General features: G+C 38.3%; 31 non-coding genes across 31 annotated transcripts; all 31 read left to right on the plus strand.

Annotated features, from left to right (window-relative positions):
- Positions 1-431: 431 nt before the first annotated feature.
- Positions 432-502, plus strand: trnag-gcc (transfer RNA glycine (anticodon GCC)). Its single transcript has one exon. It is a non-coding gene; the product is annotated as a tRNA-Gly (tRNA).
- A 513-nt stretch (positions 503-1,015) lies between these two features.
- On the plus strand, positions 1,016-1,086 carry trnag-gcc (transfer RNA glycine (anticodon GCC)). The gene has a single exon. It is a non-coding gene; the product is annotated as a tRNA-Gly (tRNA).
- Positions 1,087-1,574: 488 nt separating this feature from the next.
- Positions 1,575-1,645, plus strand: trnag-gcc (transfer RNA glycine (anticodon GCC)). Its single transcript has one exon. It is a non-coding gene; the product is annotated as a tRNA-Gly (tRNA).
- Positions 1,646-2,158: 513 nt separating this feature from the next.
- On the plus strand, positions 2,159-2,229 carry trnag-gcc (transfer RNA glycine (anticodon GCC)). The gene has a single exon. It is a non-coding gene; the product is annotated as a tRNA-Gly (tRNA).
- A 488-nt stretch (positions 2,230-2,717) lies between these two features.
- Positions 2,718-2,788, plus strand: trnag-gcc (transfer RNA glycine (anticodon GCC)). Its single transcript has one exon. It is a non-coding gene; the product is annotated as a tRNA-Gly (tRNA).
- Positions 2,789-3,195: 407 nt separating this feature from the next.
- On the plus strand, positions 3,196-3,266 carry trnag-gcc (transfer RNA glycine (anticodon GCC)). The gene has a single exon. It is a non-coding gene; the product is annotated as a tRNA-Gly (tRNA).
- Positions 3,267-5,107: 1,841 nt separating this feature from the next.
- On the plus strand, positions 5,108-5,178 carry trnag-gcc (transfer RNA glycine (anticodon GCC)). The gene has a single exon. It is a non-coding gene; the product is annotated as a tRNA-Gly (tRNA).
- Positions 5,179-5,585: 407 nt separating this feature from the next.
- Positions 5,586-5,656, plus strand: trnag-gcc (transfer RNA glycine (anticodon GCC)). The gene has a single exon. It is a non-coding gene; the product is annotated as a tRNA-Gly (tRNA).
- Positions 5,657-6,063: 407 nt separating this feature from the next.
- On the plus strand, positions 6,064-6,134 carry trnag-gcc (transfer RNA glycine (anticodon GCC)). Its single transcript has one exon. It is a non-coding gene; the product is annotated as a tRNA-Gly (tRNA).
- An 885-nt stretch (positions 6,135-7,019) lies between these two features.
- trnag-gcc (transfer RNA glycine (anticodon GCC)) lies at positions 7,020-7,090 on the plus strand. The gene has a single exon. It is a non-coding gene; the product is annotated as a tRNA-Gly (tRNA).
- Positions 7,091-7,497: 407 nt separating this feature from the next.
- trnag-gcc (transfer RNA glycine (anticodon GCC)) lies at positions 7,498-7,568 on the plus strand. Its single transcript has one exon. It is a non-coding gene; the product is annotated as a tRNA-Gly (tRNA).
- Positions 7,569-7,975: 407 nt separating this feature from the next.
- Positions 7,976-8,046, plus strand: trnag-gcc (transfer RNA glycine (anticodon GCC)). The gene has a single exon. It is a non-coding gene; the product is annotated as a tRNA-Gly (tRNA).
- Positions 8,047-9,886: 1,840 nt separating this feature from the next.
- trnag-gcc (transfer RNA glycine (anticodon GCC)) lies at positions 9,887-9,957 on the plus strand. The gene has a single exon. It is a non-coding gene; the product is annotated as a tRNA-Gly (tRNA).
- An 885-nt stretch (positions 9,958-10,842) lies between these two features.
- Positions 10,843-10,913, plus strand: trnag-gcc (transfer RNA glycine (anticodon GCC)). The gene has a single exon. It is a non-coding gene; the product is annotated as a tRNA-Gly (tRNA).
- An 886-nt stretch (positions 10,914-11,799) lies between these two features.
- trnag-gcc (transfer RNA glycine (anticodon GCC)) lies at positions 11,800-11,870 on the plus strand. The gene has a single exon. It is a non-coding gene; the product is annotated as a tRNA-Gly (tRNA).
- Positions 11,871-13,339: 1,469 nt separating this feature from the next.
- Positions 13,340-13,410, plus strand: trnag-gcc (transfer RNA glycine (anticodon GCC)). Its single transcript has one exon. It is a non-coding gene; the product is annotated as a tRNA-Gly (tRNA).
- Positions 13,411-13,817: 407 nt separating this feature from the next.
- Positions 13,818-13,888, plus strand: trnag-gcc (transfer RNA glycine (anticodon GCC)). Its single transcript has one exon. It is a non-coding gene; the product is annotated as a tRNA-Gly (tRNA).
- A 513-nt stretch (positions 13,889-14,401) lies between these two features.
- trnag-gcc (transfer RNA glycine (anticodon GCC)) lies at positions 14,402-14,472 on the plus strand. Its single transcript has one exon. It is a non-coding gene; the product is annotated as a tRNA-Gly (tRNA).
- Positions 14,473-14,960: 488 nt separating this feature from the next.
- trnag-gcc (transfer RNA glycine (anticodon GCC)) lies at positions 14,961-15,031 on the plus strand. Its single transcript has one exon. It is a non-coding gene; the product is annotated as a tRNA-Gly (tRNA).
- Positions 15,032-15,542: 511 nt separating this feature from the next.
- trnag-gcc (transfer RNA glycine (anticodon GCC)) lies at positions 15,543-15,613 on the plus strand. The gene has a single exon. It is a non-coding gene; the product is annotated as a tRNA-Gly (tRNA).
- Positions 15,614-16,101: 488 nt separating this feature from the next.
- Positions 16,102-16,172, plus strand: trnag-gcc (transfer RNA glycine (anticodon GCC)). The gene has a single exon. It is a non-coding gene; the product is annotated as a tRNA-Gly (tRNA).
- Positions 16,173-16,683: 511 nt separating this feature from the next.
- On the plus strand, positions 16,684-16,754 carry trnag-gcc (transfer RNA glycine (anticodon GCC)). The gene has a single exon. It is a non-coding gene; the product is annotated as a tRNA-Gly (tRNA).
- Positions 16,755-17,161: 407 nt separating this feature from the next.
- trnag-gcc (transfer RNA glycine (anticodon GCC)) lies at positions 17,162-17,232 on the plus strand. The gene has a single exon. It is a non-coding gene; the product is annotated as a tRNA-Gly (tRNA).
- A 1,840-nt stretch (positions 17,233-19,072) lies between these two features.
- trnag-gcc (transfer RNA glycine (anticodon GCC)) lies at positions 19,073-19,143 on the plus strand. Its single transcript has one exon. It is a non-coding gene; the product is annotated as a tRNA-Gly (tRNA).
- Positions 19,144-20,028: 885 nt separating this feature from the next.
- On the plus strand, positions 20,029-20,099 carry trnag-gcc (transfer RNA glycine (anticodon GCC)). Its single transcript has one exon. It is a non-coding gene; the product is annotated as a tRNA-Gly (tRNA).
- Positions 20,100-20,985: 886 nt separating this feature from the next.
- On the plus strand, positions 20,986-21,056 carry trnag-gcc (transfer RNA glycine (anticodon GCC)). The gene has a single exon. It is a non-coding gene; the product is annotated as a tRNA-Gly (tRNA).
- A 1,363-nt stretch (positions 21,057-22,419) lies between these two features.
- trnag-gcc (transfer RNA glycine (anticodon GCC)) lies at positions 22,420-22,490 on the plus strand. The gene has a single exon. It is a non-coding gene; the product is annotated as a tRNA-Gly (tRNA).
- Positions 22,491-23,003: 513 nt separating this feature from the next.
- trnag-gcc (transfer RNA glycine (anticodon GCC)) lies at positions 23,004-23,074 on the plus strand. Its single transcript has one exon. It is a non-coding gene; the product is annotated as a tRNA-Gly (tRNA).
- A 1,362-nt stretch (positions 23,075-24,436) lies between these two features.
- On the plus strand, positions 24,437-24,507 carry trnag-gcc (transfer RNA glycine (anticodon GCC)). Its single transcript has one exon. It is a non-coding gene; the product is annotated as a tRNA-Gly (tRNA).
- Positions 24,508-26,931: 2,424 nt separating this feature from the next.
- Positions 26,932-27,002, plus strand: trnag-gcc (transfer RNA glycine (anticodon GCC)). The gene has a single exon. It is a non-coding gene; the product is annotated as a tRNA-Gly (tRNA).
- Positions 27,003-27,490: 488 nt separating this feature from the next.
- On the plus strand, positions 27,491-27,561 carry trnag-gcc (transfer RNA glycine (anticodon GCC)). The gene has a single exon. It is a non-coding gene; the product is annotated as a tRNA-Gly (tRNA).
- Positions 27,562-27,761: the final 200 nt, after the last annotated feature.

A 27,761-nucleotide genomic window follows, 5' to 3' on the forward strand; every position in this document is an offset into this window, starting at 1 on the left:
TGGGCCCGATTCCCAGCCAGTGCACTGTATGTGCCCATTAGCTTTGATCATATGTAGATTCTGCAGATGTGAAATCATGAAATCCAACTGTGAAAAGTTTGTCACAGCCTGCTTCATTATTTCAAATATATGTAAGAACCTCATCTTTTAAATAGTTAAGGAATTTTTACCAGTTCTCATTATCAATTGACAGGCATTGGTATTTCGGTGGTGGAACCTACATGCCATGCGAGAGGCCAGGGTCTAAATCCCAGCCAATGCACTGTGTTAACCCATAGTACATTGATCACCTGTTACTTCTACAAATTTTAAATGTTCAAAATCTTCTTCAAAAAGTTTGTCAGTGCCTACTGCATTGTTTCATATAGCTTTAGGAAGATCATCTTTGAAATTTCAAAGAAGTTTGACAAATTAGCCAATGTGACTACCAGGCATTGGTGGTTCAGTGGTAGAATTCTTGCTTGCCATGCAAGAGGCCTGGGTTCGTTTCCCAGCCAGTGCACTGTATGCGCCCATTAGTTTTGATCATATGTAGATTCTGCAGATGTGAAATCATGAAATCCAACTGTGAAAAGTTTGTCACAGCCTGCTTCATTATTTCAAATATATGTAAGAACCTCATCTTTTAAATAGTTAAGGAATTTTTACCAGTTCTCATTATCAATTGACAGGCATTGGTATTTCGGTGGTGGAACCTACATGCCATGCGAGAGGCCAGGGTCTAAATCCCAGCCAATGCACTGTGTTAACCCATAGTACATTGATCACCTGTTACTTCTACAAATTTTAAATGTTCAAAATCTTCTTCAAAAAGTTTGTCAGTGCCTACTGCATTGTTTCATATAGCTTTAGGAAGATCATCTTTGAAATTTCAAAGAAGTTTGACAAATTAGCCAATGTGACTACCAGGCATTGGTGGTTCAGTGGTAGAATTCTTGCTTGTTTCATATAGCTTTAGGAAGATCATCTTTGAAATTTCCAAGAAATTTGACCAATTAGCTAATGGAATTACCAGGCATTGGTAGTTCAGTGGTAGAATTCTTGCTTGCCATGCAAGAGGCCTGGGTCCGATTCCCAGCCAGTGCACTGTATATGCCCATTAGTTTTGATCATATGTAGATTCTGCAGATGTGAAATCATGAAATTCAACTGTGAAAAGTTTGTCACAGCCTGCTTCATTATTTCAAATATATGTAAGAACCTCATCTTTTAAATAGTTAAGGAATTTTTACCAGTTCTCATTATCAATTGACAGGCATTGGTATTTCGGTGGTGGAACCTACATGCCATGCGAGAGGCCAGGGTCTAAATCCCAGCCAATGCACTGTATTAACCCATAGTACATTGATCACCTGTTACTTCTACAAATTTTAAATGTTCAAAATCTTCTTCAAAAAGTTTGTCAGTGCCTACTGCATTGTTTCATATAGCTTCAGGAAGATCATCTTTGAAATTTCAAAGAAGTTTGACCAATTAGCTTTTGTCAGTGCCTACTGCATTGTTTCATATAGCTTTAGGAAGATCATCTTTGAAATTTCAAAGAAGTTTGACGAATTAGCTAGTGTGACCACCAGGCATTGGTGGTTCAGTGGTAGAATTCTTGCTTGCCATGCAAGAGGCCTGGGTTCGATTCCCAGCCAGTGCACTGTATATGCCCATTAGTTTTGATCATATGTTACTTCTGCAGATGTGTAATCATGAAGTCCAACTGTGAAAAATTTGTCACAGCCTGCTTCGTTATTTCAAATATATGTAAGAACCTCATCTTTTAAATAGTTAAGGAATTTTTACCAGCTCTCATTATAAATTGACAGGCATTGGTATTTCGGTGGTGGAACCTGCTTGCCATGCGAGAGGCCAGGGTCCAAATCCCAGCCAATGCTCTGTGTTCACCCATAGTACATTGATCACCTGTTACTTCTACAAATTTTAAGTGTTCAAAATCTTCTTCAAAAAGTTTGTCAGTGCCTACTGCATTGTTTCATATAGCTTTAGGAAGATCATCTTTGAAATTTCAAAGAAGTTTGACAAATTAGCCAATGTGACTACCAGGCATTGGTGGTTCAGTGGTAGAATTCTTGCTTGTTTCATATAGCTTTAGGAAGATCATCTTTGAAATTTCCAAGAAATTTGACCAATTAGCTAATGGAATTACCAGGCATTGGTAGTTCAGTGGTAGAATTCTTGCTTGCCATGCAAGAGGCCTGGGTCCGATTCCCAGCCAGTGCACTGTATATGCCCATTAGTTTTGATCATATGTAGATTCTGCAGATGTGAAATCATGAAATTCAACTGTGAAAAGTTTGTCACAGCCTGCTTCATTATTTCAAATATATGTAAGAACCTCATCTTTTAAATAGTTAAGGAATTTTTACCAGTTCTCATTATCAATTGACAGGCATTGGTATTTCGGTGGTGGAACCTACATGCCATGCGAGAGGCCAGGGTCTAAATCCCAGCCAATGCACTGTATTAACCCATAGTACATTGATCACCTGTTACTTCTACAAATTTTAAATGTTCAAAATCTTCTTCAAAAAGTTTGTCAGTGCCTACTGCATTGTTTCATATAGCTTCAGGAAGATCATCTTTGAAATTTCAAAGAAGTTTGACCAATTAGCTTTTGTCAGTGCCTACTGCATTGTTTCATATAGCTTTAGGAAGATCATCTTTGAAATTTCAAAGAAGTTTGACGAATTAGCTAGTGTGACCACCAGGCATTGGTGGTTCAGTGGTAGAATTCTTGCTTGCCATGCAAGAGGCCTGGGTTCGATTCCCAGCCAGTGCACTGTATATGCCCATTAGTTTTGATCATATGTTACTTCTGCAGATGTGTAATCATGAAGTCCAACTGTGAAAAATTTGTCACAGCCTGCTTCGTTATTTCAAATATATGTAAGAACCTCATCTTTTAAATAGTTAAGGAATTTTTACCAGCTCTCATTATAAATTGACAGGCATTGGTATTTCGGTGGTGGAACCTGCTTGCCATGCGAGAGGCCAGGGTCCAAATCCCAGCCAATGCTCTGTGTTCACCCATAGTACATTGATCACCTGTTACTTCTACAAATTTTAAGTGTTCAAAATCTTCTTCAAAAAGTTTGTCAGTGCCTGCTCCATTGTTTCATATAGCTTTAGGAAGATCATCTTTGAAATTTCCAAGAAATTTGACCAATTAGCTAATGTGATTACCAGGCATTGGTAGTTCAGTGGTAGAATTCTTGCTTGCCATGCAAGAGGCCTGGGTCCGATTCCCAGCCAGTGCACTGTATATGCCCATTAGTTTTGATCATATGTAGATTCTGCAGATGTGAAATCATGAAATCCAACTGTGAAAAGTTTGTCACAGCCTGCTTCATTATTTCAAATATATGTAAGAACCTCATCTTTTAAATAGTTAAGGAATTTTTACCAGTTCTCATTATCAATTGACAGGCATTGGTATTTCGGTGGTGGAACCTACATGCCATGCGAGAGGCCAGGGTCTAAATCCCAGCCAATGCACTGTATTAACCCATAGTACATTGATCACCTGTTACTTCTACAAATTTTAAATGTTCAAAATCTTCTTCAAAAAGTTTGTCAGTGCCTACTGCATTGTTTCATATAGCTTCAGGAAGATCATCTTTGAAATTTCAAAGAAGTTTGACCAATTAGCTAATGTGACTACCAGGCATTGGTGGTTCAGTGGTAGATTTCTTGCTTGCCATGCAAGAGGCCTGGGTCCGATTCCCAGCCAGTGCACTGTATATCCTGTTTGGTTTTGATCATATGTAACTTCTGCAGATGTGAAATCATGAAGTCTAACTGTGAAAAGTTTGTCACAGCCTGCTTCGTTATTTCAAATATATGTAAGAACCTCATCTTTTAAATAGTTAAGGAATTTTTACCAGCTCTCATTATAAATTGACAGGCATTGGTATTTCGGTGGTGGAACCTACATGCCATGCGAGAGGCCAGGGTCTAAATCCCAGCCAATGCACTGTATTAACCCATAGTACATTGATCACCTGTTTCTTCTACAAATTTTAAATGTTCAAAATCTTCTTCAAAAAGTTTGTCAGTGCCTACTGCATTGTTTCATATAGCTTCAGGAAGATCATCTTTGAAATTTCAAAGAAGTTTGACCAATTAGCTAATGTGACTACCAGGCATTGGTGGTTCAGTGGTAGAATTCTTGCTTGCCATGCAAGAGGCCTGGGTCTGATTCCCAGCCAGTGCACTGTATATCCTGTTTGGTTTTGATCATATGTAACTTCTGCAGATGTGAAATCATGAAGTCCAACTGTGAAAAGTTTGTCACAGCCTGCTTCATTATTTCAAATATATGTAAGAACCTCATCTTTTAAATAGTTAAGGAATTTTTACCAGTTCTCATTATAAATTGACAGGCATTGGTATTTCAATGGTGGAACCTGCTTGCCATGCGAGAGGCCAGGGTCTAATTCCCAGCTAATGCACTGTGTTCACCCATAGTACATTGATCACCTGTTACTTCTACAAATTTTAAATGTTCAAAATCTTCTTCAAAAAGTTTGTCAGTGCCTGCTCCATTGTTTCATATAGCTTTAGGAAGATCATCTTTGAAATTTCCAAGAAATTTGACCAATTAGCTAATGTGATTACCAGGCATTGGTAGTTCAGTGGTAGAATTCTTGCTTGCCATGCAAGAGGCCTGGGCCTGATTCTCAGCCAGTGCACTGTATGCGCCCATTAGTTTTGATCATATGTAGATTCTGCAGATGTGAAATCATGAAATCCAACTGTGAAAAGTTTGTCACAGCCTGCTTCATTATTTCAAATATATGTAAGAACCTCATCTTTTAAATAGTTAAGGAATTTTTACCAGTTCTCATTATCAATTGACAGGCATTGGTATTTCGGTGGTGGAACCTACATGCCATGCGAGAGGCCAGGGTCTAAATCCCAGCCAATGCACTGTGTTAACCCATAGTACATTGATCACCTGTTACTTCTACAAATTTTAAATGTTCAAAATCTTCTTCAAAAAGTTTGTCAGTGCCTACTGCATTGTTTCATATAGCTTTAGGAAGATCATCTTTGAAATTTCAAAGAAGTTTGACAAATAAGCCATCGTGTCTACCAGGCATTGGTGGTTCAGTGGTAGAATTCTTGCTTGCCATGCAAGAGGCCTGGGTTCGATTCCCAGCCAGTGCACTGTATATGCCCATTAGTTTTGATCATATGTTACTTCTGCAGATGTGTAATCATGAAGTCCAACTGTGAAAAATTTGTCACAGCCTGCTTCGTTATTTCAAATATATGTAAGAACCTCATCTTTTAAATAGTTAAGGAATTTTTACCAGCTCTCACTATAAATTGACAGGCATTGGTATTTCGGTGGTGGAACCTGCTTGCCATGCGAGAGGCCAGGGTCCAAATCCCAGCCAATGCACTGTGTTCACCCATAGTACATTGATCACCTGTTACTTCTACAAATTTTAAATGTTCAAAATCTTCTTCAAAAAGTTTGTCAGTGCCTGCTCCATTGTTTCATATAGCTTTAGGAAGATCATCTTTGAAATTTCCAAGAAATTTGACCAATTAGCTAGTGTGATTACCAGGCATTGGTAGTTCAGTGGTAGAATTCTTGCCTGCCATGCGAGAGGCCTGGGTCCGATTCCCAGCCAGTGCACTGTATATGCCCATTAGTTTTGATCATATGTAGATTCTGCAGATGTGAAATCATGAAATCCAACTGTGAAAAGTTTGTCACAGCCTGCTTCATTATTTCAAATATATGTAAGAACCTCATCTTTTAAATAGTTAAGGAATTTTTACCAGTTCTCATTATCAATTGACAGGCATTGGTATTTCGGTGGTGGAACCTACATGCCATGCGAGAGGCCAGGGTCTAAATCCCAGCCAATGCACTGTATTAACCCATAGTACATTGATCACCTGTTACTTCTACAAATTTTAAATGTTCAAAATCTTCTTCAAAAAGTTTGTCAGTGCCTACTGCATTGTTTCATATAGCTTCAGGAAGATCATCTTAGAAATTTCAAAGAAGTTTGACCAATTAGCTACTGTGACTACCAGGCATTGGTGGTTCAGTGGTAGAATTCTTGCTTGCCATGCAAGAGGCCTGGGTCCGATTCCCAGCCAGTGCACTGTATATCCTGTTTGGTTTTGATCATATGTAACTTCTGCAGATGTGAAATCATGAAGTCCAACTGTGAAAAGTTTGTCACAGCCTGCTTCATTATTTCAAATATATGTAAGAACCTCATCTTTTAAATAGTTAAGGAATTTTTACCAGTTCTCATTATAAATTGACAGGCATTGGTATTTCAATGGTGGAACCTGCTCGCCATGCGAGAGGCCAGGGTCTAATTCCCAGCTAATGCACTGTGTTCACCCATAGTACATTGATCACCTGTTACTTCTACAAATTTTAAATGTTCAAAATCTTCTTCAAAAAGTTTGTCAGTGCCTGCTCCATTGTTTCATATAGCTTTAGGAAGATCATCTTTGAAATTTCCAAGAAATTTGACCAATTAGCTAATGTGATTACCAGGCATTGGTAGTTCAGTGGTAGAATTCTTGCTTGCCATGCAAGAGGCCTGGGCCTGATTCCCAGCCAGTGCACTGTATGCGCCCATTAGTTTTGATCATATGTAGATTCTGCAGATGTGAAATCATGAAATCCAACTGTGAAAAGTTTGTCACAGCCTGCTTCATTATTTCAAATATATGTAAGAACCTCATCTTTTAAATAGTTAAGGAATTTTTACCAGTTCTCATTATCAATTGACAGGCATTGGTATTTCGGTGGTGGAACCTACATGCCATGCGAGAGGCCAGGGTCTAAATCCCAGCCAATGCACTGTGTTAACCCATAGTACATTGATCACCTGTTACTTCTACAAATTTTAAATGTTCAAAATCTTCTTCAAAAAGTTTGTCAGTGCCTACTGCATTGTTTCATATAGCTTTAGGAAGATCATCTTTGAAATTTCAAAGAAGTTTGACAAATAAGCCATTGTGACTACCAGGCATTGGTGGTTCAGTGGTAGAATTCTTGCTTGCCATGCAAGAGAACTGGGTTCGATTCCCAGCCAGTGCACTGTATATGCCCATTAGTTTTGATCATATGTTACTTCTGCAGATGTGTAATCATGAAGTCCAACTGTGAAAAATTTGTCACAGCCTGCTTCGTTATTTCAAATATATGTAAGAACCTCATCTTTTAAATAGTTAAGGAATTTTTACCAGCTCTCATTATAAATTGACAGGCATTGGTATTTCGGTGGTGGAACCTGCTTGCCATGCGAGAGGCCAGGGTCCAAATCCCAGCCAATGCACTGTGTTCACCCATAGTACATTGATCACCTGTTACTTCTACAAATTTTAAATGTTCAAAATCTTCTTCAAAAAGTTTGTCAGTGCCTGCTCCATTGTTTCATATAGCTTTAGGAAGATCATCTTTGAAATTTCCAAGAAATTTGACCAATTAGCTAGTGTGATTACCAGGCATTGGTAGTTCAGTGGTAGAATTCTTGCCTGCCATGCAAGAGGCCTGGGTCCGATTCCCAGCCAGTGCACTGTATATGCCCATTAGTTTTGATCATATGTAGATTCTGCAGATGTGAAATCATGAAATCCAACTGTGAAAAGTTTGTCCCAACCTGCTTCATTATTTCAAATATATGTAAGAACCTCATCTTTTAAATAGTTAAGGAATTTTTACCAGTTCTCATTATCAATTGACAGGCATTGGTATTTCGGTGGTGGAACCTACATGCCATGCGAGAGGCCAGGGTCTAAATCCCAGCCAATGCACTGTATTAACCCATAGTACATTGATCACCTGTTACTTCTACAAATTTTAAATGTTCAAAATCTTCTTCAAAAAGTTTGTCAGTGCCTACTGCATTGTTTCATATAGCTTCAGGAAGATCATCTTAGAAATTTCAAAGAAGTTTGACCAATTAGCTACTGTGACTACCAGGCATTGGTGGTTCAGTGGTAGAATTCTTGCTTGCCATGCAAGAGGCCTGGGTCCGATTCCCAGCCAGTGCACTGTATATCCTGTTTGGTTTTGATCATATGTAACTTCTGCAGATGTGAAATCATGAAGTCCAACTGTGAAAAGTTTGTCATAGCCTGCTTCATTATTTCAAATATATGTAAGAACCTCATCTTTTAAATAGTTAAGGAATTTTTACCAGTTCTCATTATAAATTGACAGGCATTGGTATTTCGGTGGTGGAACCTACATGCTATGCGAGAGGCCAGGGTCTTAATCCCAGCCAATGCACTGTGTTAACCCATAGTACATTGATCACCTGTTACTTCTACAAATTTTAAATGTTCAAAATCTTCTTCAAAAAGTTTGTCAGTGCCTACTGCATTGTTTCATATAGCTTTAGGAAGATCATCTTTGAAATTTCAAAGAAGTTTGACGAATTAGCTAGTATGACTACCAGGCATTGGTGGTTCAGTGGTAGAATTCTTGCTTGCCATGCAAGAGGCCTGGGTCCGATTTCCAGCCAGTGCACTGTATGTGCCCATTAGTTTTGATCATATGTAGATTCTGCAGATGTGAAATCATGAAATCCAACTGTGAAAAGTTTGTCACAGCCTGCTTCATTATTTCAAATATATGTAAGAACCTCATCTTTTAAATAGTTAAGGAATTTTTACCAGTTCTCATTATCAATTGACAGGCATTGGTATTTCGGTGGTGGAACCTACATGCCATGCGAGAGGCCAGGGTCTAAATCCCAGCCAATGCACTGTATTAACCCATAGTACATTGATCACCTGTTACTTCTACAAATTTTAAATGTTCAAAATCTTCTTCAAAAAGTTTGTCAGTGCCTACTGCATTGTTTCATATAGCTTTAGGAAGATCATCTTTGAAATTTCAAAGAAGTTTGACCAATTAGCTAATGTGACTACCAGGCATTGGTGGTTCAGTGGTTAAATTCTTGCTTGCCATGCATAGGCCTTGGTCCGATTCCCAGCCAGTGCACTTTATATGCCCATTAGTTTTGATCATATGTTACTTCTGCAGATGTGTAATCATGAAGTCCAACTGTGAAAAATTTGTCACAGCCTGCTTCGTTATTTCAAATATATGTAAGAACCTCATCTTTTAAATAGTTAAGGAATTTTTACCAGTTCTCATTATAATTTAACAGATATTGGTATTTCGGTGGTGGAACCTACATGCCATGCGAGAGGCCAGGGTCTAATTCCCAGCCAATGCACTGTGTTCACGCATAGTATGTTGATCACCTGTTACTTCTACAAATTTTAAATGTTCAAAATCTTCTTCAAAAAGTTTATCAGTGCCTGCTCCATTGTTTCATATAGCTTCAGGAAGGTCATCTTTGAAATTTCAAAGAAGTTTGACCAATTAGCTAATGTGACTACCAGGCATTGGTGGTTCAGTGGTAGAATTCTTGCTTGCCATGCAAGAGGCCTCGGTCCGATTCTCAGCCAGTGCACTGTATAACCTGTTTGGATTTGATAATACGTAACTTCTGCAGATGTGAAATCATGAAGTCCAACTGTGAAAAGTTTGTCACAGCCTGCTTCATTATTTCAAATATATGTAAGAACCTCATCTTTTAAATAGTTAAGGAATTTTTACCAGTTCTCATTATAAATTGACAGGCATTGGTATTTCAATGGTGGAACCTGCTTGCCATGCGAGAGGCCAGGGTCTAATTCCGAGCTAATGCACTGTGTTCACCCATAGTACATTGATCACCTGTTACTTCTACAAATTTTAAATGTTCAAAATCTTCTTCAAAAAGTTTGTCAGTGCCTGCTCCATTGTTTCATATAGCTTTAGGAAGATCATCTTTGAAATTTCCAAAAAATTTGACCAATTAGCTAATGTGATTACCAGGCATTGGTAGTTCAGTGGTAGAATTCTTGCTTGCCATGCAAGAGGCCTGGGTCCGATTCCCAGCCAGTGCACTGTGTGCGCCCATTAGTTTTGAACATATGTAGATTCTGCAGATGTGAAATCATGAAATCCAACTGTGAAAAGTTTGTCACAGCCTGCTTCATTATTTCAAATATATGTAAGAACCTCATCTTTTAAATAGTTAAGGAATTTTTACCAGTTCTCATTATCAATTGACAGGCATTGGTATTTCGGTGGTGGAACCTACATGCCATGCGAGAGGCCAGGGTCTAAATCCCAGCCAATGCACTGTGTTCACCCATAGTACATTGATCACCTGTTACTTCTACAAATTTTAAATGTTCAAAATCTTCTTCAAAAAGTTTGTCAGTGCCTGCTCCATTGTTTCATATAGCTTTAGGAAGATCATCTTTGAAATTTCCAAGAAATTTGACCAATTAGCTAATGTGATTACCAGGCATTGGTAGTTCAGTGGTAGAATTCTTGCTTGCCATGCTAGAGGCCTGGGTCCGATTCCCAGCCAGTGCACTGTGTATGCCCATTAGTTTTGATCATATGTATATTCTGCAGATGTGAAATCATGAAATCCAACTGTGAAAAGTTTGTCACAGCCTGCTTCATTATTTCAAATATATGTAAGAACCTCATCTTTTAAATAGTTAAGGAATTTTTACCAGTTCTAATTATCAATTGACAGGCATTGGTATTTCGGTGGTGGAACCTACATGCCATGCGAGAGGCCAGGGTCTAAATCCCAGCCAATGCACTGTATTAACCCATAGTACATTGATCACCTGTTACTTCTACAAATTTTAAATGTTCAAAATCTTCTTCAAAAAGTTTGTCAGTGCCTACTGCATTGTTTCATATAGCTTCAGGAACATCATCTTTGAAATTTTAAAGATGTTTGACCAATTAGCTACTGCGACTACCAGGCATTGGTGGTTCAGTGGTAGAATTCTTGCTTGCCATGCAAGAGGCCTGGGTCCGATTCCCAGCCAGTGCACTGTATATCCTGTTTGGTTTTGATCATATGTAACTTCAGCAGATGTGAAATCATGAAGTCCATTTGTGAAAAGTTTGTCACAGCCTGCTTCATTATTTCAAATATATGTAAGAACCTCATCTTTTAAATAGTTAAGGAATTTTTACCAGTTCTCATTATATATTGACAGGCATTGGTATTTCAATGGTGGAACCTACATGCCATGCGAGAGGCCAGGGTCTAAATCCCAGCCAATGCACTGTGTTCACCCATAGTACATTGATCACCTGTTACTTCTACAAATTTTAAATGTTCAAAATCTTCTTCAAAAAGTTTGTCAGTGCCTGCTCCATTGTTTCATATAGCTTTAGGAAGATCATCTTTGAAATTTCAAAGAAATTTGACCAATTAGCTAATGTGATTACCAGAAATTGGTAGTTCAGTGGTAGAATTCTTGCTTGCCATGCAAGAGGCCTGGGCCCGATTCCCAGCCAGTGCACTGTATGTGCCCATTAGTTTTGATCATATGTAGATTCTGCAGATGTGAAATCATGAAATCCAACTGTGAAAAGTTTGTCACAGCCTGCTTCATTATTTCAAATATATGTAAGAACCTCATCTTTTAAATAGTTAAGGAATTTTTTACCAGTTCTCATTATCAATTGACAGGCATTGGTATTTCGGTGGTGGAACCTACATGCCATGCGAGAGGCCAGGGTCTAAATCCCAGCCAATGCACTGTGTTAACCCATAGTACATTGATCACCTGTTACTTCTACAAATTTTAAATGTTCAAAATCTTCTTCAAAAAGTTTGTCAGTGCCTACTGCATTGTTTCATATAGCTTTAGGAAGATCATCTTTGAAATTTCAAAGAAATTTGACGAATTAGCTAGTGTGACTACCAGGCATTGGTGGTTCAGTGGTAGAATTCTTGCTTGCCATGCAAGAGGCCTGGGTTCGATTCCCAGCCAGTGCACTGTATATCCTGTTTGGTTTTGATCATATGTAACTTCTGCAGATGTGAAATCATGAAGTCCAACTGTGAAAAATTTGTCACAGCCTGCTTCGTTATTTCAAATATATGTAAGAACCTCATCTTTTAAATAGTTAAGGAATTTTTACCAGATCTCATTATAAATTGACAGGCATTGGTATTTCGGTGGTGGAACCTGCTTGCCATGCGAGAGGCCAGGGTCCGAATCCCAGCCAATGCACTGTGTTCACCCATAGTACATTGATCACCTGTTACTTCTACAAATTTTAAATGTTCAAAATCTTCTTCAAAAAGTTTGTCAGTGCCTGCTCCATTGTTTCATATAGCTTTAGGAAGATCATCTTTGAAATTTCCAAGAAATTTGACCAATTAGCTAATGTGATTACCAGGCATTGGTAGTTCAGTGGTAGAATTCTTGCTTGCCATGCAATAGGCCTGGGTCCGATTCCCAGCCCGTGCACTGTATATCCTGTTTGGTTTTGATCATATGTAACTTCTGCAGATGTGAAATCATGAAGTCCAACTGTGAAAAGTTTGTCACAGCCTGCTTTATTATTTCAAATATATGTAAGAACCTCATCTTTTAAATAGTTAAGGAATTTTAACCAGTTCTCATTATAAATTGACAGGCATTGGTATTTCAATGGTGGAACCTGCTTGCCATGCGAGAAGCCAGGGTCTAATTCCCAGCTAATGCACTGTGTTCACCCATAGTACATTGATCACCTGTTACTTCTACAAATTTTAAATGTTCAAAATCTTCTTCAAAAAGTTTGTCAGTGCCTGCTCCATTGTTTCATATAGCTTTAGGAAGATCATCTTTGAAATTTCCAAGAAATTTGACCAATTAGCTATTGTGATTACCAGGCATTGGTAGTTCAGTGGTAGAATTCTTGCTTGCCATGCAAGAGGCCTGGGCCCGATTCCCAGCCAGTGCACTGTATGCGCCCATTAGTTTTGATCATATGTAGATTCTGCAGATGTGAAATCATGAAATCCAACTGTGAAAAGTTTGTCACAGCCTGCTTCATTATTTCAAATATATGTAAGAACCTCATCTTTTAAATAGTTAAGGAATTTTTACCAGTTCTCATTATCAATTGACAGGCATTGGTATTTCGGTGGTGGAACCTACATGCCATGCGAGAGGCCAGGGTCTAAATCCCAGCCAATGCACTGTGTTAACCCATAGTACATTGATCACCTGTTACTTCTACAAATTTTAAATGTTCAAAATCTTCTTCAAAAAGTTTGTCAGTGCCTACTGCATTGTTTCATATAGCTTTAGGAAGATCATCTTTGAAATTTCAAAGAAGTTTGACAAATTAGCCAATGTGACTACCAGGCATTGGTGGTTCAGTGGTAGAATTCTTGCTTGTTTCATATAGCTTTAGGAAGATCATCTTTGAAATTTCCAAGAAATTTGACCAATGAGCTAATGGACTTACCAGGCATTGGTAGTTCAGTGGTAGAATTCTTGCTTGCCATGCAAGAGGCCTGGGTCCGATTCCCAGCCAGTGCACTGTATATGCCCATTAGTTTTGATCATATGTAGATTCTGCAGATGTGAAATCATGAAATCCAACTGTGAAAAGTTTGTCACAGCCTGCTTCATTATTTCAAATATATGTAAGAACCTCATCTTTTAAATAGTTAAGGAATTTTTACCAGTTCTCATTATCAATTGACAGGCATTGGTATTTCGGTGGTGGAACCTACATGCCATGCGAGAGGCCAGGGTCTAAATCCCAGCCAATGCACTGTGTTAACCCATAGTACATTGATCACCTGTTACTTCTACAAATTTTAAATGTTCAAAATCTTCTTCAAAAAGTTTGTCAGTGCCTACTGCATTGTTTCATATAGCTTTAGGAAGATCATCTTTGAAATTTCAAAGAAGTTTGACAAATTAGCCAATGTGACTACCAGGCATTGGTGGTTCAGTGGTAGAATTCTTGCTTGCCATGCAAGAGGCCTGGGTTCGTTTCCCAGCCAGTGCACTGTATGCGCCCATTAGTTTTGATCATATGTAGATTCTGCAGATGTGAAATCATGAAATCCAACTGTGAAAAGTTTGTCACAGCCTGCTTCATTATTTCAAATATATGTAAGAACCTCATCTTTTAAATAGTTAAGGAATTTTTACCAGTTCTCATTATCAATTGACAGGCATTGGTATTTCGGTGGTGGAACCTACATGCCATGCGAGAGGCCAGGGTCTAAATCCCAGCCAATGCACTGTGTTAACCCATAGTACATTGATCACCTGTTACTTCTACAAATTTTAAATGTTCAAAATCTTCTTCAAAAAGTTTGTCAGTGCCTACTGCATTGTTTCATATAGCTTTAGGAAGATCATCTTTGAAATTTCAAAGAAGTTTGACAAATTAGCCAATGTGACTACCAGGCATTGGTGGTTCAGTGGTAGAATTCTTGCTTGTTTCATATAGCTTTAGGAAGATCATCTTTGAAATTTCCAAGAAATTTGACCAATGAGCTAATGGACTTACCAGGCATTGGTAGTTCAGTGGTAGAATTCTTGCTTGCCATGCAAGAGGCCTGGGTCCGATTCCCAGCCAGTGCACTGTATATGCCCATTAGTTTTGATCATATGTAGATTCTGCAGATGTGAAATCATGAAATTCAACTGTGAAAAGTTTGTCACAGCCTGCTTCATTATTTCAAATATATGTAAGAACCTCATCTTTTAAATAGTTAAGGAATTTTTACCAGTTCTCATTATCAATTGACAGGCATTGGTATTTCGGTGGTGGAACCTACATGCCATGCGAGAGGCCAGGGTCTAAATCCCAGCCAATGCACTGTATTAACCCATAGTACATTGATCACCTGTTACTTCTACAAATTTTAAATGTTCAAAATCTTCTTCAAAAAGTTTGTCAGTGCCTACTGCATTGTTTCATATAGCTTCAGGAAGATCATCTTTGAAATTTCAAAGAAGTTTGACCAATTAGCTTTTGTCAGTGCCTACTGCATTGTTTCATATAGCTTTAGGAAGATCATCTTTGAAATTTCAAAGAAGTTTGACGAATTAGCTAGTGTGACCACCAGGCATTGGTGGTTCAGTGGTAGAATTCTTGCTTGCCATGCAAGAGGCCTGGGTTCGATTCCCAGCCAGTGCACTATATGCCCATTAGTTTTGATCATATGTTACTTCTGCAGATGTGTAATCATGAAGTCCAACTGTGAAAAATTTGTCACAGCCTGCTTCGTTATTTCAAATATATGTAAGAACCTCATCTTTTAAATAGTTAAGGAATTTTTACCAGCTCTCATTATAAATTGACAGGCATTGGTATTTCGGTGGTGGAACCTGCTTGCCATGCGAGAGGCCAGGGTCCAAATCCCAGCCAATGCTCTGTGTTCACCCATAGTACATTGATCACCTGTTACTTCTACAAATTTTAAGTGTTCAAAATCTTCTTCAAAAAGTTTGTCAGTGCCTACTGCATTGTTTCATATAGCTTTAGGAAGATCATCTTTGAAATTTCAAAGAAGTTTGACAAATTAGCCAATGTGACTACCAGGCATTGGTGGTTCAGTGGTAGAATTCTTGCTTGTTTCATATAGCTTTAGGAAGATCATCTTTGAAATTTCCAAGAAATTTGACCAATTAGCTAATGGAATTACCAGGCATTGGTAGTTCAGTGGTAGAATTCTTGCTTGCCATGCAAGAGGCCTGGGTCCGATTCCCAGCCAGTGCACTGTATATGCCCATTAGTTTTGATCATATGTAGATTCTGCAGATGTGAAATCATGAAATTCAACTGTGAAAAGTTTGTCACAGCCTGCTTCATTATTTCAAATATATGTAAGAACCTCATCTTTTAAATAGTTAAGGAATTTTTACCAGTTCTCATTATCAATTGACAGGCATTGGTATTTCGGTGGTGGAACCTACATGCCATGCGAGAGGCCAGGGTCTAAATCCCAGCCAATGCACTGTATTAACCCATAGTACATTGATCACCTGTTACTTCTACAAATTTTAAATGTTCAAAATCTTCTTCAAAAAGTTTGTCAGTGCCTACTGCATTGTTTCATATAGCTTCAGGAAGATCATCTTTGAAATTTCAAAGAAGTTTGACCAATTAGCTTTTGTCAGTGCCTACTGCATTGTTTCATATAGCTTTAGGAAGATCATCTTTGAAATTTCAAAGAAGTTTGACGAATTAGCTAGTGTGACCACCAGGCATTGGTGGTTCAGTGGTAGAATTCTTGCTTGCCATGCAAGAGGCCTGGGTTCGATTCCCAGCCAGTGCACTATATGCCCATTAGTTTTGATCATATGTTACTTCTGCAGATGTGTAATCATGAAGTCCAACTGTGAAAAATTTGTCACAGCCTGCTTCGTTATTTCAAATATATGTAAGAACCTCATCTTTTAAATAGTTAAGGAATTTTTACCAGCTCTCATTATAAATTGACAGGCATTGGTATTTCGGTGGTGGAACCTGCTTGCCATGCGAGAGGCCAGGGTCCAAATCCCAGCCAATGCTCTGTGTTCACCCATAGTACATTGATCACCTGTTACTTCTACAAATTTTAAGTGTTCAAAATCTTCTTCAAAAAGTTTGTCAGTGCCTACTGCATTGTTTCATATAGCTTTAGGAAGATCATCTTTGAAATTTCAAAGAAGTTTGACAAATTAGCCAATGTGACTACCAGGCATTGGTGGTTCAGTGGTAGAATTCTTGCTTGTTTCATATAGCTTTAGGAAGATCATCTTTGAAATTTCCAAGAAATTTGACCAATTAGCTAATGGAATTACCAGGCATTGGTAGTTCAGTGGTAGAATTCTTGCTTGCCATGCAAGAGGCCTGGGTTCGATTCCCAGCCAGTGCACTGTATATGCCCATTAGTTTTGATCATATGTAGATTCTGCAGATGTGAAATCATGAAATTCAACTGTGAAAAGTTTGTCACAGCCTGCTTCATTATTTCAAATATATGTAAGAACCTCATCTTTTAAATAGTTAAGGAATTTTTACCAGTTCTCATTATCAATTGACAGGCATTGGTATTTCGGTGGTGGAACCTACATGCCATGCGAGAGGCCAGGGTCTAAATCCCAGCCAATGCACTGTATTAACCCATAGTACATTGATCACCTGTTACTTCTACAAATTTTAAATGTTCAAAATCTTCTTCAAAAAGTTTGTCAGTGCCTACTGCATTGTTTCATATAGCTTCAGGAAGATCATCTTAGAAATTTCAAAGAAGTTTGACCAATTAGCTACTGTGACTACCAGGCATTGGTGGTTCAGTGGTAGAATTCTTGCTTGCCATGCAAGAGGCCTGGGTCCGATTCCCAGCCAGTGCACTGTATATCCTGTTTGGTTTTGATCATATGTAACTTCTGCAGATGTGAAATCATGAAGTCCAACTGTGAAAAGTTTGTCATAGCCTGCTTCATTATTTCAAATATATGTAAGAACCTCATCTTTTAAATAGTTAAGGAATTTTTACCAGTTCTCATTATAAATTGACAGGCATTGGTATTTCGGTGGTGGAACCTACATGCTATGCGAGAGGCCAGGGTCTTAATCCCAGCCAATGCACTGTGTTAACCCATAGTACATTGATCACCTGTTACTTCTACAAATTTTAAATGTTCAAAATCTTCTTCAAAAAGTTTGTCAGTGCCTACTGCATTGTTTCATATAGCTTTAGGAAGATCATCTTTGAAATTTCAAAGAAGTTTGACGAATTAGCTAGTATGACTACCAGGCATTGGTGGTTCAGTGGTAGAATTCTTGCTTGCCATGCAAGAGGCCTGGGTCCGATTTCCAGCCAGTGCACTGTATGTGCCCATTAGTTTTGATCATATGTAGATTCTGCAGATGTGAAATCATGAAATCCAACTGTGAAAAGTTTGTCACAGCCTGCTTCATTATTTCAAATATATGTAAGAACCTCATCTTTTAAATAGTTAAGGAATTTTTACCAGTTCTCATTATCAATTGACAGGCATTGGTATTTCGGTGGTGGAACCTACATGCCATGCGAGAGGCCAGGGTCTAAATCCCAGCCAATGCACTGTATTAACCCATAGTACATTGATCACCTGTTACTTCTACAAATTTTAAATGTTCAAAATCTTCTTCAAAAAGTTTGTCAGTGCCTACTGCATTGTTTCATATAGCTTTAGGAAGATCATCTTTGAAATTTCAAAGAAGTTTGACCAATTAGCTAATGTGACTATCAGGCATTGGTGGTTCAGTGGTTAAATTCTTGCTTGCCATGCATAGGCCTTGGTCCGATTCCCAGCCAGTGCACTTTATATGCCCATTAGTTTTGATCATATGTTACTTCTGCAGATGTGTAATCATGAAGTCCAACTGTGAAAAATTTGTCACAGCCTGCTTCGTTATTTCAAATATATGTAAGAACCTCATCTTTTAAATAGTTAAGGAATTTTTACCAGTTCTCATTATAATTTAACAGATATTGGTATTTCGGTGGTGGAACCTACATGCCATGCGAGAGGCCAGGGTCTAATTCCCAGCCAATGCACTGTGTTCACGCATAGTATGTTGATCACCTGTTACTTCTACAAATTTTAAATGTTCAAAATCTTCTTCAAAAAGTTTATCAGTGCCTGCTCCATTGTTTCATATAGCTTCAGGAAGGTCATCTTTGAAATTTCAAAGAAGTTTGACCAATTAGCTAATGTGACTACCAGGCATTGGTGGTTCAGTGGTAGAATTCTTGCTTGCCGTGCAAGAGGCCTCGGTCCGATTCTCAGCCAGTGCACTGTATAACCTGTTTGGATTTGATAATACGTAACTTCTGCAGATGTGAAATCATGAAGTCCAACTGTGAAAAGTTTGTCACAGCCTGCTTCATTATTTCAAATATATGTAAGAACCTCATCTTTTAAATAGTTAAGGAATTTTTACCAGTTCTCATTATAAATTGACAGGCATTGGTATTTCAATGGTGGAACCTGCTTGCCATGCGAGAGGCCAGGGTCTAATTCCGAGCTAATGCACTGTGTTCACCCATAGTACATTGATCACCTGTTACTTCTACAAATTTTAAATGTTCAAAATCTTCTTCAAAAAGTTTGTCAGTGCCTGCTCCATTGTTTCATATAGCTTTAGGAAGATCATCTTTGAAATTTCCAAAAAATTTGACCAATTAGCTAATGTGATTACCAGGCATTGGTAGTTCAGTGGTAGAATTCTTGCTTGCCATGCAAGAGGCCTGGGTCCGATTCCCAGCCAGTGCACTGTGTGCGCCCATTAGTTTTGAACATATGTAGATTCTGCAGATGTGAAATCATGAAATCCAACTGTGAAAAGTTTGTCACAGCCTGCTTCATTATTTCAAATATATGTAAGAACCTCATCTTTTAAATAGTTAAGGAATTTTTACCAGTTCTCATTATCAATTGACAGGCATTGGTATTTCGGTGGTGGAACCTACATGCCATGCGAGAGGCCAGGGTCTAAATCCCAGCCAATGCACTGTGTTCACCCATAGTACATTGATCACCTGTTACTTCTACAAATTTTAAATGTTCAAAATCTTCTTCAAAAAGTTTGTCAGTGCCTGCTCCATTGTTTCATATAGCTTTAGGAAGATCATCTTTGAAATTTCCAAGAAATTTGACCAATTAGCTAATGTGATTACCAGGCATTGGTAGTTCAGTGGTAGAATTCTTGCTTGCCATGCTAGAGGCCTGGGTCCGATTCCTAGCCAGTGCACTGTGTATGCCCATTAGTTTTGATCATATGTATATTCTGCAGATGTGAAATCATGAAATCCAACTGTGAAAAGTTTGTCACAGCCTGCTTCATTATTTCAAATATATGTAAGAACCTCATCTTTTAAATAGTTAAGGAATTTTTACCAGTTCTAATTATCAATTGACAGGCATTGGTATTTCGGTGGTGGAACCTACATGCCATGCGAGAGGCCAGGGTCTAAATCCCAGCCAATGCACTGTATTAACCCATAGTACATTGATCACCTGTTACTTCTACAAATTTTAAATGTTCAAAATCTTCTTCAAAAAGTTTGTCAGTGCCTACTGCATTGTTTCATATAGCTTCAGGAACATCATCTTTGAAATTTTAAAGATGTTTGACCAATTAGCTACTGTGACTACCAGGCATTGGTGGTTCAGTGGTAGAATTCTTGCTTGCCATGCAAGAGGCCTGGGTCCGATTCCCAGCCAGTGCACTGTATATCCTGTTTGGTTTTGATCATATGTAACTTCAGCAGATGTGAAATCATGAAGTCCATTTGTGAAAAGTTTGTCACAGCCTGCTTCATTATTTCAAATATATGTAAGAACCTCATCTTTTAAATAGTTAAGGAATTTTTACCAGTTCTCATTATATATTGACAGGCATTGGTATTTCAATGGTGGAACCTACATGCCATGCGAGAGGCCAGGGTCTAAATCCCAGCCAATGCACTGTGTTCACCCATAGTACATTGATCACCTGTTACTTCTACAAATTTTAAATGTTCAAAATCTTCTTCAAAAAGTTTGTCAGTGCCTGCTCCATTGTTTCATATAGCTTTAGGAAGATCATCTTTGAAATTTCAAAGAAATTTGACCAATTAGCTAATGTGATTACCAGAAATTGGTAGTTCAGTGGTAGAATTCTTGCTTGCCATGCAAGAGGCCTGGGCCCGATTCCCAGCCAGTGCACTGTATGTGCCCATTAGTTTTGATCATATGTAGATTCTGCAGATGTGAAATCATGAAATCCAACTGTGAAAAGTTTGTCACAGCCTGCTTCATTATTTCAAATATATGTAAGAACCTCATCTTTTAAATAGTTAAGGAATTTTTTACCAGTTCTCATTATCAATTGACAGGCATTGGTATTTCGGTGGTGGAACCTACATGCCATGCGAGAGGCCAGGGTCTAAATCCCAGCCAATGCACTGTGTTAACCCATAGTACATTGATCACCTGTTACTTCTACAAATTTTAAATGTTCAAAATCTTCTTCAAAAAGTTTGTCAGTGCCTACTGCATTGTTTCATATAGCTTTAGGAAGATCATCTTTGAAATTTCAAAGAAATTTGACGAATTAGCTAGTGTGACTACCAGGCATTGGTGGTTCAGTGGTAGAATTCTTGCTTGCCATGCAAGAGGCCTGGGTTCGATTCCCAGCCAGTGCACTGTATATCCTGTTTGGTTTTGATCATATGTAACTTCTGCAGATGTGAAATCATGAAGTCCAACTGTGAAAAATTTGTCACAGCCTGCTTCGTTATTTCAAATATATGTAAGAACCTCATCTTTTAAATAGTTAAGGAATTTTTACCAGATCTCATTATAAATTGACAGGCATTGGTATTTCGGTGGTGGAACCTGCTTGCCATGCGAGAGGCCAGGGTCCGAATCCCAGCCAATGCACTGTGTTCACCCATAGTACATTGATCACCTGTTACTTCTACAAATTTTAAATGTTCAAAATCTTCTTCAAAAAGTTTGTCAGTGCCTGCTCCATTGTTTCATATAGCTTTAGGAAGATCATCTTTGAAATTTCCAAGAAATTTGACCAATTAGCTAATGTGATTACCAGGCATTGGTAGTTCAGTGGTAGAATTCTTGCTTGCCATGCAAGAGGCCTGGGTCCGATTCCCAGCCCGTGCACTGTATATCCTGTTTAGTTTTGATCATATGTAACTTCTGTAGATGTGAAATCATGAAGTCCAACTGTGAAAAGTTTGTCACAGCCTGCTTTATTATTTCAAATATATGTAAGAACCTCATCTTTTAAATAGTTAAGGAATTTTAACCAGTTCTCATTATAAATTGACAGGCATTGGTATTTCAATGGTGGAACCTGCTTGCCATGCGAGAAGCCAGGGTCTAATTCCCAGCTAATGCACTGTGTTCACCCATAGTACATTGATCACCTGTTACTTCTACAAATTTTAAATGTTCAAAATCTTCTTCAAAAAGTTTGTCAGTGCCTGCTCCATTGTTTCATATAGCTTTAGGAAGATCATCTTTGAAATTTCCAAGAAATTTGACCAATTAGCTATTGTGATTACCAGGCATTGGTAGTTCAGTGGTAGAATTCTTGCTTGCCATGCAAGAGGCCTGGGCCCGATTCCCAGCCAGTGCACTGTATGCGCCCATTAGTTTTGATCATATGTAGATTCTGCAGATGTGAAATCATGAAATCCAACTGTGAAAAGTTTGTCACAGCCTGCTTCATTATTTCAAATATATGTAAGAACCTCATCTTTTAAATAGTTAAGGAATTTTTACCAGTTCTCATTATCAATTGACAGGCATTGGTATTTCGGTGGTGGAACCTACATGCCAGGCGAGAGGCCAGGGTCTAAATCCCAGCCAATGCACTGTGTTAACCCATAGTACATTGATCACCTGTTACTTCTACAAATTTTAAATGTTCAAAATCTTCTTCAAAAAGTTTGTCAGTGCCTACTGCATTGTTTCATATAGCTTTAGGAAGATCATCTTTGAAATTTCAAAGAAGTTTGACAAATTAGCCAATGTGACTACCAGGCATTGGTGGTTCAGTGGTAGAATTCTTGCTTGCCATGCAAGAGGCCTGGGTTCGTTCCCCAGCCAGTGCACTGTATGCGCCCATTAGTTTTGATCATATGTAGATTCTGCAGATGTGAAATCATGAAATCCAACTGTGAAAAGTTTGTCACAGCCTGCTTCATTATTTCAAATATATGTAAGAACCTCATCTTTTAAATAGTTAAGGAATTTTTACCAGTTCTCATTATCAATTGACAGGCATTGGTATTTCGGTGGTGGAACCTACATGCCATGCGAGAGGCCAGGGTCTAAATCCCAGCCAATGCACTGTGTTAACCCATAGTACATTGATCACCTGTTACTTCTACAAATTTTAAATGTTCAAAATCTTCTTCAAAAAGTTTGTCAGTGCCTACTGCATTGTTTCATATAGCTTTAGGAAGATCATCTTTGAAATTTCAAAGAAGTTTGACAAATTAGCCAATGTGACTACCAGGCATTGGTGGTTCAGTGGTAGAATTCTTGCTTGTTTCATATAGCTTTAGGAAGATCATCTTTGAAATTTCCAAGAAATTTGACCAATTAGCTAATGGAATTACCAGGCATTGGTAGTTCAGTGGTAGAATTCTTGCTTGCCATGCAAGAGGCCTGGGTCCGATTCCCAGCCAGTGCACTGTATATGCCCATTAGTTTTGATCATATGTAGATTCTGCAGATGTGAAATCATGAAATCCAACTGTGAAAAGTTTGTCACAGCCTGCTTCATTATTTCAAATATATGTAAGAACCTCATCTTTTAAATAGTTAAGGAATTTTTACCAGTTCTCATTATCAATTGACAGGCATTGGTATTTCGGTGGTGGAACCTACATGCCATGCGAGAGGCCAGGGTCTAAATCCCAGCCAATGCACTGTATTAACCCATAGTACATTGATCACCTGTTACTTCTACAAATTTTAAATGTTCAAAATCTTCTTCAAAAAGTTTGTCAGTGCCTACTGCATTGTTTCATATAGCTTTAGGAAGATCATCTTTGAAATTTCAAAGAAGTTTGACAAATTAGCTAGTGTGACTACCAGGCATTGGTGGTTCAGTGGTAGAATTCTTTCTTGCCATGCATGAGGCCTGGGTCTAATTCCCAGCCAGTGCACTGTTTATGCCCATTAGTTTTGATCATATGTAATTTCTGCAGATGTGAAATCATGAAATCCAACTGTGAAAAGTTTGTCACAGCCTGCTTCATTATTTCAAATATATGTAAGAACCTCATCTTTTAAATAGTTCAGGATTTTTTACCAGTTCTCATTATCAATTGACAGGCATTGGTATTTCGGTGGTGGAACCTGCTTGCCATGCGAGAGGCCAGGGTCTAAATCCCAGCCAATGCACTGTGTTAACCCATAGTACATTGATCACCTGTTACTTCTACAAATTTTAAATGTTCAAAATCTCCTTTCAAAAGTTTGTCAGTGCCTACTCCATTGTTTCATATAGCTTTAGGAAGATCATCTTTGAAATTTCAAAGAAGTTTGACCAATTAGCTAATGTGACTACCAGTCATTGGTGGTTCAGTGGTAAAATTCTTGCTTGCCATGCATAGGCCTCGGTCCGATTCCCAGCCAGTGCACTTTATATGCCCATTAGTTTTGATCATATGTTACTTCTGCAGATGTGTAATCATGAAGTCCAACTGTGAAAAATTTGTCACAGCCTGCTTCGTTATTTCAAATATATGTAAGAACCTCATCTTTTAAATAGTTAAGGAATTTTTACCAGTTCTCATTATAATTTAACAGATATTGGTATTTCGGTGGTGGAACCTACATGCCATGCGAGAGGCCAGGGTCTAATTCCCAGCCAATGCACTGTGTTCACCCATAGTATGTTGATCACCTGTTACTTCTACAAATTTTAAATGTTCAAAATCTTCTTCAAAAAGTTTATCAGTGCCTGCTCCATTGTTTCATATAGCTTCAGGAAGGTCATCTTTGAAATTTCAAAGAAGTTTGACCAATTAGCTAATGCGACTACCAGGCATTGGTGGTTCAGTGGTAGAATTCTTGCTTGCCATGCAAGAGGCCTGGGTCCGATTCCCAGCCAGTGCACTGTATATCCTGTTTGGTTTTGATCATATGTAACTTCTGCAGATGTGAAATCATGAAGTCCAACTGTGAAAAGTTTGTCACAGCCTGCTTCATTATTTCAAAAATATGTAAGAACCTCATCTTTTAAATAGTTAAGGAATTTTTACCAGTTCTCATTATAAATTGACAGGCATTGGTATTTCAATGGTGGAACCTGCTTGCCATGCGAGAGGCCAGGGTCTAATTCCCAGCTAATGCACTGTGTTCACCCATAGTACATTGATCACCTGTTACTTCTACAAATTTTAAATGTTCAAAATCTTCTTCAAAAAGTTTGTCAGTGCCTGCTCCATTGTTTCATATAGCTTTAGGAAGATCATCTTTGAAATTTCCAAGAAATTTGACGAATTAGCTAATGTGATTACCAGGCATTGGTAGTTCAGTGGTAGAATTCTTGCTTGCCATGCAAGAGGCCTGGGTCCGAACCCAGCCAGTGCACTGTATGCGCCCATTACTTTTGATCATATGTAGATTTTGCAGATGTGTAATCATGAAATCCAACTGTAAAAAATTTGTCACAGCCTGCTTCGTTATTTCAAATATATGTAAGAACCTCATCTTTTAAATAGTTAAGGAATTTTTACCAGCTCTCATTATAAATTGACAGGCATTGGTATTTCGGTGGTGGAACCTGCTTGCCATGCGAGAGGCCAGGGTCCAAATCCCAGCCAATGCACTGTGTTCACCCATAGTATGTTGATCACCTGTTACTTCTACAAATTTTAAATGTTCAAAATCTTCTTCAAAAAGTTTATCAGTGCCTGCTCCATTGTTTCATATAGCTTCAGGAAGGTCATCTTTGAAATTTTAAAGAAGTTTGACCAATTAGCTTAAGTGGCTACCAGCCATTGGTGGTTCAGTGGTAGAACTCTTGCTTGCCATGCAAGAGGCCCGGGTCCGATTCCCAGCCAGTGCACTGTATATCCTGTTTGGTTTTGATCATATGTAACTTCTGCAGATGTGAAATCATGAAGTCCAACTGTGAAAAGTTTGTCACAGCCTGCTTCATTATTTCAAATATATGTAAGAACCTCATCTTTTAAATAGTTAAGGAATTTTTACCAGTTCTCATTATAATTTAACAGATATTGGTGTTTCGGTGGTGGAACCTACATGCCATGCGAGAGGCCTGGGTCTAATTCCCAGCCAATGCACTGTGTTCACCCATAGTATGTTGATCACCTGTTACTTCTACAAATTTTAAATGTTCAAAATCTTCTTCAAAAAGTTTATCAGTGCCTGCTCCATTGTTTCATATAGCTTCAGGAAGGTCATCTATGAAATTTCAAAGATGTTTGACCAATTAGCTAATGTGACTACCAGGCATTGGTGGTTCAGTGGTAGAATTCTTGCTTGCCATGCAAGAGGCCTGGGTCCGATTCCCAACCAGTGCACTGTATATCCTGTTTGGTTTTGATCATATGTAACTTCTGCAGATGTGAAATCATGAAGTCCAACTGTGAAAAGTTTGTCACAGCCTGCTTCATTATTTCAAATATATGTAAGAACCTCATCTTTTAAATAGTTAAGGAATTTTTACCAGTTCTCATTATAAATTAACAGATATTGGTATTTCGGTGGTGGAACCTACATGCCATGCGAGAGGCCAGGGTCTAATTCCCAGCCAATGCACTGTGTTCACCCATAGTATGTTGATCACCTGTTACTTCTACAAATTTTAAATGTTCAAAATCTTCTTCAAAAAGTTTATCAGTGCCTGCTCCATTGTTTCATATGGCTTCAGGAAGGTCATCTTTGAAATTTCAAAGAAGTTTGACCAATTAGCTAATGCGACTACCAGGCATTGATGGTTCAGTGATAGAATTCTTGCTTGCCATGTAAGAAGCCTGGGTCCGATTCCCAGCCAGTGCACTGTATATCCTGTTTGGTTTTGATCATATGTAACTTCTGCAGATGTGAAATCATGAAGTCCAACTGTGAAAAGTTTGTCACAGCCTGCTTCATTATTTCAAATATATGTAAGAACCTCATCTTTTAAATAGTTAAGGAATTTTTACCAGTTCTCATTATCAATTGACAGGCATTGGTATTTCGGTGGTGGAACCTACATGCCATGCGAGAGGCCAGGGTCTAAATCCCAGCCAATGCACTGTGTTAACCCATAGTACATTGATCACCTGTTACTTCTACAAATTTTAAATGTTCAAAATCTTCTTCAAAAAGTTTGTCAGTGCCTACTGCATTGTTTCATATAGCTTTAGGAAGATCATCTTTGAAATTTCAAAGAAGTTTGACAAATTAGCCAATGTGACTACCAGGCATTGGTGGTTCAGTGGTAGAATTCTTGCTTGTTTCATATAGCTTTAGGAAGATCATCTTTGAAATTTCCAAGAAATTTGACCAATGAGCTAATGGACTTACCAGGCATTGGTAGTTCAGTGGTAGAATTCTTGCTTGCCATGCAAGAGGCCTGGGTCCGATTCCCAGCCAGTGCACTGTATATGCCCATTAGTTTTGATCATATGTAGATTCTGCAGATGTGAAATCATGAAATTCAACTGTGAAAAGTTTGTCACAGCCTGCTTCATTATTTCAAATATATGTAAGAACCTCATCTTTTAAATAGTTAAGGAATTTTTACCAGTTCTCATTATCAATTGACAGGCATTGGTATTTCGGTGGTGGAACCTACATGCCATGCGAGAGGCCAGGGTCTAAATCCCAGCCAATGCACTGTATTAACCCATAGTACATTGATCACCTGTTACTTCTACAAATTTTAAATGTTCAAAATCTTCTTCAAAAAGTTTGTCAGTGCCTACTGCATTGTTTCATATAGCTTCAGGAAGATCATCTTTGAAATTTCAAAGAAGTTTGACCAATTAGCTTTTGTCAGTGCCTACTGCATTGTTTCATATAGCTTTAGGAAGATCATCTTTGAAATTTCAAAGAAGTTTGACGAATTAGCTAGTGTGACCACCAGGCATTGGTGGTTCAGTGGTAGAATTCTTGCTTGCCATGCAAGAGGCCTGGGTTCGATTCCCAGCCAGTGCACTATATGCCCATTAGTTTTGATCATATGTTACTTCTGCAGATGTGTAATCATGAAGTCCAACTGTGAAAAATTTGTCACAGCCTGCTTCGTTATTTCAAATATATGTAAGAACCTCATCTTTTAAATAGTTAAGGAATTTTTACCAGCTCTCATTATAAATTGACAGGCATTGGTATTTCGGTGGTGGAACCTGCTTGCC

This window comes from Stigmatopora nigra, chromosome 5, assembly GCF_051989575.1.
Source record: "Stigmatopora nigra isolate UIUO_SnigA chromosome 5, RoL_Snig_1.1, whole genome shotgun sequence".
NCBI lineage: Eukaryota > Metazoa > Chordata > Actinopteri > Syngnathiformes > Syngnathidae > Stigmatopora > Stigmatopora nigra.